Source organism: Phyllobates terribilis, unplaced genomic scaffold (assembly GCF_046119375.1).
Source record: "Phyllobates terribilis strain yellow unplaced genomic scaffold, ASM4611937v1 Scaffold_422__1_contigs__length_1607790, whole genome shotgun sequence".
In the NCBI taxonomy this organism is placed as follows: Eukaryota; Metazoa; Chordata; class Amphibia; order Anura; family Dendrobatidae; genus Phyllobates; species Phyllobates terribilis.
In genome coordinates this window covers 51912-63544 of record NW_027363182.1, presented here as the reverse complement: position 1 = coordinate 63544, position 11633 = coordinate 51912, and positions in this window count along the sequence as shown.

Here is an 11633-nt window from a genome sequence, read left to right as displayed (position 1 = left end):
CACCCCCTCAGAGGCTTACCCCCTCAGACTCTCGGACGCTCACCCCCTCAGATGCTGACCCCCTCAGATGCTCACCCCCTCAGGCGCTCACCGCCTGAGACGCTCACCCCCTCACCTCCTCAGACCCTCACCCCCTCAGACGCTCACCCCATCAACCCCTCAGACCCTCACCCCTTCAGACGCTCACCCCCTGACCCCCTCAGACGCTCACCCTCTCAGACGCTCTACCCCTCAGACGCTCACCCCCTCAGACGCTGACCCCCTCAGACGCTGACCCCCTCAGACGCTCACCCCCTCAGACGCTCACCCCCTCAGACGCTCAAACGCTCACCTCCTCTGACGCTCAAACGCTCACCGCCTCAGACGCTCACCCCCTAAGACGCACACCCCCTCACCCCCTCAGACGCTTACCCCCTCAGACGCTCACTCCCTCACCCCCTAAGACGCTCACCCCCTCACCCCCTAAGACGCTCACCCTCTCAGACGCTCACCCCCTGAGACGCTCACCCCCTCAACCGCTCACCCCCTCAGACGCTCACCCCCTCACCGCCTCAAACGCTCACCCCCTCAGACACTCACCCCCTCACCCCTTCAGACGCTCACCCCATCAGACGCTCACCCCATCAGACGCTCACCCCCTGAGATGCTCACCCCCTCACCTCCTCAGACCCTCACCCCCTCAGACCTCACCCCTTCAGACGCTCACCCCCTCACCCCTTCAGACGCTCACCCCCTCAGGCGCTCACCCCCTCAGACGCTCACCCACTCAGAAGCTCCGACGCTCACCCCCTCAGACGCTCACCCCCTCACCCCCTCAGACCCTCACCCCCTCAGACACTCACCCCCTCAGATGCTCACCACCTCAGACGCTCACCCCCTCACCCCCTCAGACCCTCACCCCCTCAGAAGCACACCCCCTCAGACGCTCACCCTCTCAGACGCTCACCCCCTAAGACCCTCACCCCCTAAGACGCTCACCCTCTCAGACGCTCACCCCATCACCCTCTCAGACGCTCACCACCTCAGACGCTCTCCCCCTCAGACGCTCACCCCCTCAGACGCTCACCCCCACAGACTCTCACCCGCTCAGACGCGAACCCCCTCAGACCCTCACCCCTTCAGACACTCACCCCCTCAGACGCTCACCCCCTCAGACGCTTACCCCCTCAGACTCTCGGACGCTCACCCCCTCAGATGCTGACCCCCTCAGACGCTCGCCCCCTCAGGCGCTCACCCCCTGAGAAGCTCACCCCCTCACCTCCTCAGACCCTCACCCCCTCAGACGCTCACCCCATCAACCCCTCAGACCCTCACCCCTTCAGACGCTCACCCCCTGACCCTCTCAGACGCTCACCCCCTCAGACGCTTACCCCCTCAGACTCTCAGACGCTCTACCCCTCAGACGCTCACCCCCTCAGACGCTCAGACGCTGAACCCCTCAGACGCTGACCCCCTCAGACTCTCACCCCCTCAGACGCTCACCCCCTCACCGCCTCAGACGCTCAAACGCTCACCCCCTCAGACGCTCACCCCCTAAGACGCACACCCCCTCACCCCCTCAGACGCTCACCCCCTCACCCCCTAAGACGCTCACCCCCTCAGACGCTCACCCCCTGAGACGCTCACCCCCTCAGACGCTCACCCTCTCAGACGCTCACCCCCTCAGACGCTCACCCCCTCAAACGCTCACCCCCTCAGACACTCACCCCCTCACCCCTTCAGACGCTCACCCCATCAGACGCTCACCCCATCAGACGCTCACCCCCTCACCTCCTCAGACCCTCAACCCCTCAGACCTCACCCCTTCAGACGCTCACCCCCTCACCCCTTCAGACGCTCACCCCCTCAGGCGCTCAACCCCTCAGGCGCTCACCCCCTCAGACGCTCACCCCCTCAGATGCTCACCCCCTCAGACGCTCCGACGCTCACCCCCTCAGACGCTCACCCCATCACCCCCTCAGACCCTCACCCCCTCAGACGCTCACCCCCTCAGAAGCTCACCCCCTCTCCCCCTCAGACGCTCACCCCCTCAGACGCTCACCCCCTCAGACGCTCAGAAGCTCACCCCCTCAGACGCTCACCCCCTCAGACGCTCACCCCCTCACCTCCTCAGACCCTCACCCCCTCACCCCCTCAGATGCTCACCCCCTCAGACGCTTACCCCCTCAGACTCTCAGACGCTCACCCCCTCAGACGCTCAGACGCTGACCCCGTCAGACGCTCACCCCCTCAGGCGCTCACCCCCTCAGATGCTCACCCCCTCACCGCCTCAAACGCTCACCCCCTCAGACACTCACCCCCTCACCCCTTCAGATGCTCACCCCATCAGACGCTCACTCCCTCAGACGCTCACCCCCTCACCTCCTCAGACCCTCACCCCCTCAGACCTCACCCCTTCAGACGCTCACCCCCTCACCCCTTCAGACGCTCACCCCCTCAGGCGCTCACCCCCTCAGGCGCTCACCCCCTCACCTCCTCAGACCCTCACCCCATCACCCCCTCACCCCCTCAGACCCTCACCCCTTCAGACGCTCACCCCCTGACCCCCTCAGACGCTCACCCCCTCAGACGCTTACCCCCTCAGACTCTCAGACGCTCTACCCCTCAGACGCTCAGACGCTGACCCCCTCAGACGCTGACCCCCTCAGACGCTGACCCCTCAGACGCTCACCCCCTCAGACGCTCACCCCCTCAGAAGCTCAGACGCTGACCCCCTCAGACGCTCACCCCCTCAGACGCACACCCCCTCACCCCCTCAGACGCTCACCCCCTCAGACGCTCACCCCCTCACCCCCTAAGACGCTCACCCCCTCACCCCCTAAGACGCTCACCCACTCAGACGCTCACCCCATCACCCTCTCAGACGCTCACCACCTCAGACGCTCTCCCCCTCAGACGCTCACCCCCTCAGACGCTCACCCCCTCAGACCCTCACCCCTTCAGACACTCACCCCTTCAGACACTCACCCCCTCAGACGCTCACCCCCTCAGACGCTCACCCCCTCAGACTCTCAGACGCTCACCCCCTTAGACGCTCACCCCCTCAGACGCTCACCCCCTCAGACGCTCACCCCCTCACCCGCTCAGATGCTCACCCCCTCACCCCCTCAGACGCTCACCCCCTCAGACGCTCACCCCCTCAGACGCTCACCCCCTCAGACGCACACCTCCTCAGACGCTCACCCCCTCAGACGCTCACCCCCTCAGTCGCTCACCCCATCACCCCCTCAGACGCTCACCCCCTCAGACGTTCACCCCCTCAGACGCTCACCCCCTCAGACGCTCACCCCCTCACCCGCTCAGACGCTCACCCCCTCACACGCTCACCCCCTCACATGCACACCCCCTCAGACGCTCACCCCCTCACCCCGTCAGACGCTCACCCGCTCACCCGCTCAGACGCTCACCCCCTCACACGCTCACCCCCTCACCCTCTCAAACGCACACCCCCTCAGACGCTCACCCCCTCACCCCCTCAGACGCGCACCCCCTCAGACGCTCACGCCCTCACTCCCTCAGACGCTCACCCCTTCAGATGCTCACCGCCTCAGACGCTCAGACGCTCACCCCCTCAGACGCTCACCCCCTCACCCCCTCACCCCCACAGATCCCCCTCAGATGCTCACCACCTCACCCCCTCAGACGCTCACCCCCTCAGACGCTCACCCCCTCAGACGCTCACTCCCTCACCCCCTCAGACGCTCACCCCCTCAGACGCTCACCCTCTCAGAGGCTCACCCCCTCACCAGCTCACCCCCTCAGACGCTTAGTCGCTCACCCCCTCAGACGCTCACCCCCTCAGACGCTCACCCCCTCCTCACCCCCTCAGAGACGATCACCCCCTAAGACGCTCACACTTTCACCCCCTCAGACTCTCACCCCCTCAGACGCTCACCCCCTCACCCCCTCAGACGCTTACCCCTTCAGTCGCTTACCCCCTCAGACACTCACCCCCTCACCTGCTCACCCGATTAGACGCTCACCCCTTCACCCCCTCAGACGCTCACCACCTCAGACGCTCACCCCCTCACCCCTCACCCCCTCAGACGCTCAACCCCTCACCCCTCACCCCATCAGACGCTTACCCCCTCAGACGCTCACGCCCTCACCCTCTCAGACGCTCACCCGCTCACCCCCTCAGACGCTCACCCCCTCAGACGGTCACCCCCTCAGACGGTCACCCGCTCACGCCCTCAGACGCTCACCCCCTCTGACGCCCACCCCCTCACCCCCTCAGACGCTCACCCCCTCAGACGCTCACCCCCTCAGACGCTCACCCCCTCAGACGCTTACCCCCTCAGACGCTCACCCCCTCAGACGGTCACCCCCTCAGACGGTCACCCGCTCACGCGCTCAGACGCTCACCCCCTCTGACGCCCACCCCCTCACCCCCTCAGACGCTCACCCCCTCAGACGCTCACCCCCTCAGACGCTTACCCCCTCAGACGCTCACCCCCTCAGATGCTCACCCCCTCAGACGCTAACCCCCTCACCTCCTCACCCCCTCAGACGTTCACCCCCTTACTCCCTTACCCCCTCAGACGCTTACCCATTCAGACGCTCACCCCCTCAGACGCTCAACCTCTCACCCCTCACCCCATCAGACGTTTACCCCCTCAGACGCTCACGCCCTCACCCTCTCAGACGCTCACCCGCTCACCCCCTCAGACGCTCACCACCTCAGACGGTCACCCCCTCAGACGGTCACCCGCTCACCCCCTCAGACGCTCACCCCCTCTGACGCCCACCCCCTCACCCCCTCAGACGCTCACCCCCTCAGACGCTCACCCCCTCAGACACTCACCCCCTCACCTCCTCACCCCCTCAGACGCTCACCCCCTTACCCCCTCAGACGCTCACCCCCTCAGACGCTCGCCCCCTCACCCCCTCAGACGGTCACCTCCTCAGACGCTCACCCTCTCACCCCCTCAGACGCTCGCCCCCTCACCCCCTCAGACGGTCACCTCCTCAGACTTTCACCCGCTCACTCCCTCATACTGAGGGGGTGAGCGTCTGAGGGGGTGAGCGTCTGAGGGGGTGAGCATCTGAGGGGGTGAGGGGTTGAGCGTCTGAGCGGGTGAGGTGGTGAGCGTCTGAGGGAGTGAGCGTTTGAGGGAGTGAGCGTCTGAGGGGGTGAGCGTCTGAGGGGGTGAGCGTCTGAGGGGGTGAGCGCCTGAGCGGGTGAGCGCCTGAGGGGGTGAGGGGTTGAGCGTCTGAGGGGTTGAGCGTCTGAGGGGTTGAGCGTCTGAGGCGGTGAGCGTCTGAGGGGGTGAGCGTCTGAGGGGGAGAGCGTCTGAGGGGGAGAGCGTCTGAGGAGGAGAGCGTCTGAGGGGCAGAGCGTCAGAGGGGGTGAGCGTCTGAGGGGGTGAGGGGTGAGCGTCTGAGGGGGTAAGCGTCTGAGGGGGTCAGCATCTGAGGGGTTGAGCGTCTGAGGGGGTGAGGGGGTGAGCATCTGAGGGGGTAAGCGTCTGAGGGGGTGAGGGGTGAGCGTCTGAGCAGGTGAGGGGGTGAGCGTCTGAGGGGGTGAGAGTCTGAGGGGGTGAGCTTCTGAGGGGGTGAGCGTCTGAGAGGGTGAGCGTCTGAGGGGGTGAGGATCTGAGCGTCTGAGGGGGTGAGGGGGTGGGCGTCTGAGGGGGTGAGCGTCTGAGGGGGTAAAGGGGTGAGCGTCTAAGGGGGTGACCATCTGAGGGGTTGAGCGTCTGGGGGGTGAGCGTCTGAGGGGGTGAGCATCTGAGGGGGTGAGCGTCTGAGGGGGTGAGGGGGGTGAGCGTCTTAGGGGGTGAGGGGGTTAGAGTCTGAGGGGGTGAGGATCTGAAGGGGTGAGCGTCTGAGGGGGTGAGCGTCTGAGGGGGTGAGCGTCTCGGGGTGAGCATCTCAGGGGGTGAGCTCAGGGGGTGAGCGTCGGAGGAGGGGGTGAGCATCTGAGGGGGGTGAGGGGGCTCACCCCCTCAGACGCTCACCCGCTCACCCCCTCAGACGCTGCTCACCCCCTCAGACGCTCACCACCTCACACCCTCAGACGCTCACCCCCTCACCCCTTCAGACGCTCACCCCTGACCCCTTCAGATCCTCACCCCCTCACCCCCTCCGACGCTCACCCCCTCACCCCCTCCAACGCTCACCCCCTCACCCCCCTCACCCCCTCAGACGCTCACCCCCTCAGACGCTCAACCCCTCAGACGCTCACCCCCTGAGCTCACCCCCTGAGAAGCTCACCCCCTGAGCTCACCCCCTGAGCTCACCCCCTCAGACGCTCACCCGCTCACCCCCTCAGATGCTCACCCGCTCACCCCCTCAGATGCTCACCCCCTCTGACGGTCACCCCTTCAGATCCTCACCCACTCAGACGCTCACCCCCTCAGACGCTCACCCCCTCAGACGCTCATACGCTCACCCCCTCAGACGCTCACGCCCTCCGCTCAGCCCCTGAGAAGCTCACCCCCTGAGAAGCTCACCCCCTGAGAAGCTCATCCCCTGAGATGCTCTCCCCCTGAGATGCTCACCCCATGAGACGCTCACCCCCTCAGACGCTCACCCGCTCACCCCCTCAGACACTCACCCCCTCAGAGGCTCACCCCCTCAGACGCTCACCCCTCATCCCTTCAGATCCTCACCCCCTCAGATGCTCACCCCCTCAGACGCTCACCCCCTCACCCCCTCAGACGCTTACCCCCTCAGATGCTCACCCCCTCAGACGCTCAACCCCTCAGACGCTGAACCCCTCAGACGCTCACCCCCTCAGACGCCCACCCCCTCACCCCCTCAATCGCTCACCCCCTCAGACACTCACCCCCTTTGACGCTCACCCCCTCAGACGCTCACCACCGCACCCGCTCAGACGCTCAACCCCTCAGACGCTCACCCCCTCACCCCCTCAGACGCTCACCCCCTCAGACTCTAACCCCCTCAGACTCTCACCCCCTCAGACTCTCACCCTCTCACCCCTTCACCCCCTCACCCCCTCAGAAGCTCACCCCCTCAGAAGCTCACCCCCTGAGACGCTCACCCCCTGAGAAGCTCACCCCCTCAGACGCTCACCCCATCACCCCCTCAGACCCTCACCCCCTCAGACGCTAACCCCCTCTCCCCCTCAGACGCTCACCCCCTCAGACGCTCAGAAGCTCACCCCCTCAGACGCTCACCCCCTCAGACGCTCACCCCCTCAGACGCTCACCCCCTCACCTCCTCAGACCCTCACCCCCTCAGATGCTCACCCCATCACCCCCTCAGACCCTCACCCCTTCAGACGCTCACCCCCTCACCCCCTCAGACGCTCACCCCTCAGACCCTCACCCCCTCAGACCCTCACCCCTTCAGACACTCACCCCTTCAGACGCTCACCCCCTCACCCCCTCAGACGCTCACCCCCTCAGACGCTTACCCCCTCAGACTCTCAGACGCTCACCCCCTCAGATGCTCACCCCCTCACCGCCTCAAACGCTCACCCCCTCAGACACTCACCCCTCACCCCATTCAGACGCTCACCCCATCAGACGCTCACTCCCTCAGACGCTCACCCTCTCACCTCCTCAGACCCTCACCCCCTCAGACCTCACCCCTTCAGACGTCCACCCCCCTCACCCCTTCAGAAGCACCCCCTCAGGCGCTCACCCCCTCAGGCGCTCACCCCCTCACCTCCTCAGACCCTCACCCCCTCAGACGCTCACCCCATCACCCCCTCACCCCCTCAGACCCTCACCCCTTCAGACGCTCTCCCCCTGACCCCCTCAGACGCTCACCCCCTCAGACGCTTACCCCTCAGACTCTCAGACGCTCTACCCCTCAGACGCTCAGACGCTGACCCACTCAGAAGCTGACCCCCTCAGACGCTCACCCCCTCAGACGCTCACCCCTCAGACGCTCACCCCCTCAGAAGCTCAGACGCTGACCCCCTCAGACGCTCACCCCCTCAGACGCACACCCCCTCACCCCCGCAGACGCTCACCCCTGCTCCCAGACGCTCACCCCCTCAGACGCTCACCCCCTCACCCCCTAAGACGCTCACCCCCTCACCCCTAAGACGCTCACCCACTCAGACGCTCACCCCATCACCCTCTCAGACGCTCTCCCTCAGACGCTCACCCCCTCAGACGCTCACCCCCTCAGACCCTTACCCCCTCAGACCCTCACCCCTTCAGACGCTCACCCCCTCACCCCCTCAGACGCTCACCCCCTCAGACGCTTACCCCCTCCAGACTCTCAGACGCTCACCCCCTCAGATGCTCACCCCCTCACCGCCTCAACGCTCACCCCCTCAGACACTCACCCCCTCACCCCTTCAGACGCTCACCCCATCAGACGCTCACTCCCTCAGACGCTCACCCCCTCACCTCCTCAGACCCTCACCCCCTCAGACCTCACCCCTTCAGACGCTCACCCCTCACCCCTTCAGACGCTCACCCCCTCAGGCGCTCACCCCTCAGGCGCTCACCCCTCACCTCCTCAAACCCTCACCCCCTCAGACGCTCACCCCCATCACCCCCTCACCCCCTCAGACCCTCACCCCTTCAGACGCTCACCCCTGACCCCCTCAGACGCTCACCCCCTCAGACGCTTACCCCCTCAGACTCTCAGACGCTCTACCCCTCAGACGCTCAGACGCTGACCCCCTCAGACGCTGACCCCCTCAGTCGCTCACCCCCTCAGACGCTCACCCCCTCAGAAGCTCAGACGCTGACCCCCTCAGACGCTCACCCCCACAGACGCACACCCCCTCACCCCCTCAGACGCTCACCCCCTCACCCCCCTAAGACGCTCACCCACTCAGACGCTCACCCCCATCACCCTCTCAGACGCTCTCCCCCTCAGACGCTCACCCCCTCAGACGCTCACCCCTCAGACCCTCACCCCCTCAGACCCTCACCCCTTCAGACACTCACCCCTCAGACGCTCACCCCTCAGACTCTCAGACGCTCACCCCCTTAGACGCTCACCCCTCAGACGCTCACCCCCTCAGACGCTCACCCCTCAGACGCTCACCCCTCAGATGCTCACCCCCTCAGACGCTCACCCCTCACCCCCTCAGACGCTCACCCCCTCAGACACTCACCCCTCAGACACTCACCCCCTCAGACGCACACCCCCTCAGACGCACACCCCCTCAGACCGCTCACCCCCTCAGACGCTCACCCCCTCAGACGCTCACCCCTCACCCCCTCAGACACTCACCCCATCACCCCCTCAGACGCTCACCCCCTCAGACGCTCACCCCCTCAAACGCTCACCCCCTCACACGCTCACCCCCTCAACCCCTCAAACGCACACCCCCTCAGACGCTCACCCCCTCACCCCGTCAGACGCTCACCCCCTCACCCGCTCAGACGCTCACCCCCTCACACGCTCACCCCCTCACCCTCTCAAACGCACACCCCCTCAGACGTTCACCCCCTCAGACGCGCCCCCCTCAGACGCTCACGCCCTCACCCCTCAGACGCTCACCCCCTCAGATGCTCACCGCCTCAGACGCTCAGACGCTCACCCCCCTCAGACGCTCACCCCCTCAGATGCTCACCCCCTCACCCCACAGATCCCCCTCAAATGGTCACCACCTCACCCCCTCAGACGTTCACCCGCTCAGACGCTCACCCCCTCAGACGCTCACCCCTTCCCCCCTCAGACGCTCAGCCCCTGAGACGCACAGCCCCTGGGACGCTCAGCCCCTGAGACGCTCAGCCCCTCAGACGCTCACCCCCTCACCCCCTCAGACGCTCAGCCCCTCACTCCCTCACCCCCTCAGATGCTCACCCCCTCAGACGCTCACCCCCTTACCCCCTCAGACGCTCAGCCCCTCACTCCTCACCCCTCAGACGCTCACCCCTCAGACTCTCACCCCCTCAGACGCTCACCCCCTCAGACGCTCACTCCCTCATCCCTCAGACGCTCACCCCCTCAGACGCTCACCTCTCAGAGGCTCACCCCTTACCAGCTCACCCCTCAGACGCTTAGTCGCTCACCCCCTCCTCACCCCTCAGAGACGATCACCCCCTAAGACGCTCACCCTTTCACCCCCTCAGACTCTCACCCCCTCCAGACGCTCACCCCCTCAGACGCTTACCCCTTCAGAAGCTTACCCCCTCAGCGCTCACCCCTCACCCGATTAGACGCTCACCCCTTCACCCCCTCAGACGCTCACCCCCTCAGACGCCCACCCCCTCACCCCCTCAGACGCTCACCCCCTCACCCCCACCCCATCAGACGCTTACCCCCTCAGACGCTCACGCCCTCACCCTCTCAGACGCTCACCCGCTCACCCCCTCAGACGCTCACCCCTCAGACGGTCACCCGCTCAGACGCTCACCCCCTCTGACGCCCACCCCCTCACCCCCTCAGACGCTCAACCCCTCAGACGCTCACCCCCTCAGACGCTCACCCCCTCAGACGCTTACCCCCTCAGATGCTCACCCCCTCAGACGCTAACCCCCTCACCTCCTCACCCCCTCAGACGCTCACCCCTTACCCCCTTACCCCCCTCAGACGCTCACCCCCTCAGACGCTCGCCCCCTCACCCCCTCAGATGGTCACCTCCTCAGACGCTCACCCTCTCACCCCTCAGACGCTCGCCCCCCTCACCCCCTCAGACGGTCACCTCCTCAGACGCTCACCCGCTCACTCCCTCATACTGAGCGGGTGAGCATCTGAGGGGTGAGCGTCTGAGGGGGTGAGCATCTGAGGGGGTGAGGGGTTGAGCGTCTGAGCGGGTGAGGTGGTGAGCGTCTGAGGGAGTGAGCGTCTGAGGGAGTGAGCGTCTGAGGGGGTGAGCGTCTGAGGGGTGAGCGCCTGAGCGGGTGAGCGCCTGAGGGGGTGAGGGGTGAGCGTCTGAGGCGGTGAGCGTCATGAGGGGGTGAGCGTCTGAGGGGGAGAGCGTCAGAGGGGAGAGCGTCAGAGGGGGAGAGCGTCTGAGGGGGTGAGGGGGGTGAGCGTCTGAGGGGGTGAGGAGGGTGAGCATCTGAGGGGGTGAGCATCTGAGGGGTGAGGATCTGAAGGGGTGAAGGGTGAGCGTCTGAAGGGGTGAGGGGTGAGCGTCTGAGGGGTGAGCGTCTGAGGGGGTCAGCATCTGAGGGGTTGAGCGTCTGAGGGGGTGAGGGGGTGAGCGTCTGAGGGGGTAAGCGTCTGAGGGGGTGAGGGGTGAGCGTCTGAGCAGGTGAGGGGGTGAGCGTCTGAGGGGGTGAGAGTCTGAGGGGGTGAGCTTCTGAGGGGGTGAGCGTCTGAGGGGTGAGCGTCTGAGGGGGTGAGGATCTGAAGGGGTGAGCGTCTGAGGGGTGAGGGTGAGCGTCTGAGGGGGTGAGCGTCTGAAGGGGTGAGCGTCTGAGGGGTTGAGCGGGTGAGCGTCTGAGGGGGGTGAGCGTCTGAGGGGGTGAGGGGGGTGAGCGTCTGAGGGGATGAGCGTCTGAGGGGGTAAAGGGGTGAGCGTCTGAGGGGGTGACCGTCTGAGGGTTGAGCGTCTGGGGGGTGAGCGTCTGAGGGGGTGAGCATCTGAGGGGGTGAGCGTCTGAGGGGGTGAGGGGGGTGAGCGTCTTAGGGGGTGAGGGGGTGAGAGTCTGAGGGGGTGAGGATCTGAAAGGGTGAGCGTCTGAGGGGGTGAGCGTCTGAGGGGTGAGCGTCTCGGGATGAGCATCTCAGGGGGTGAGCTTCTC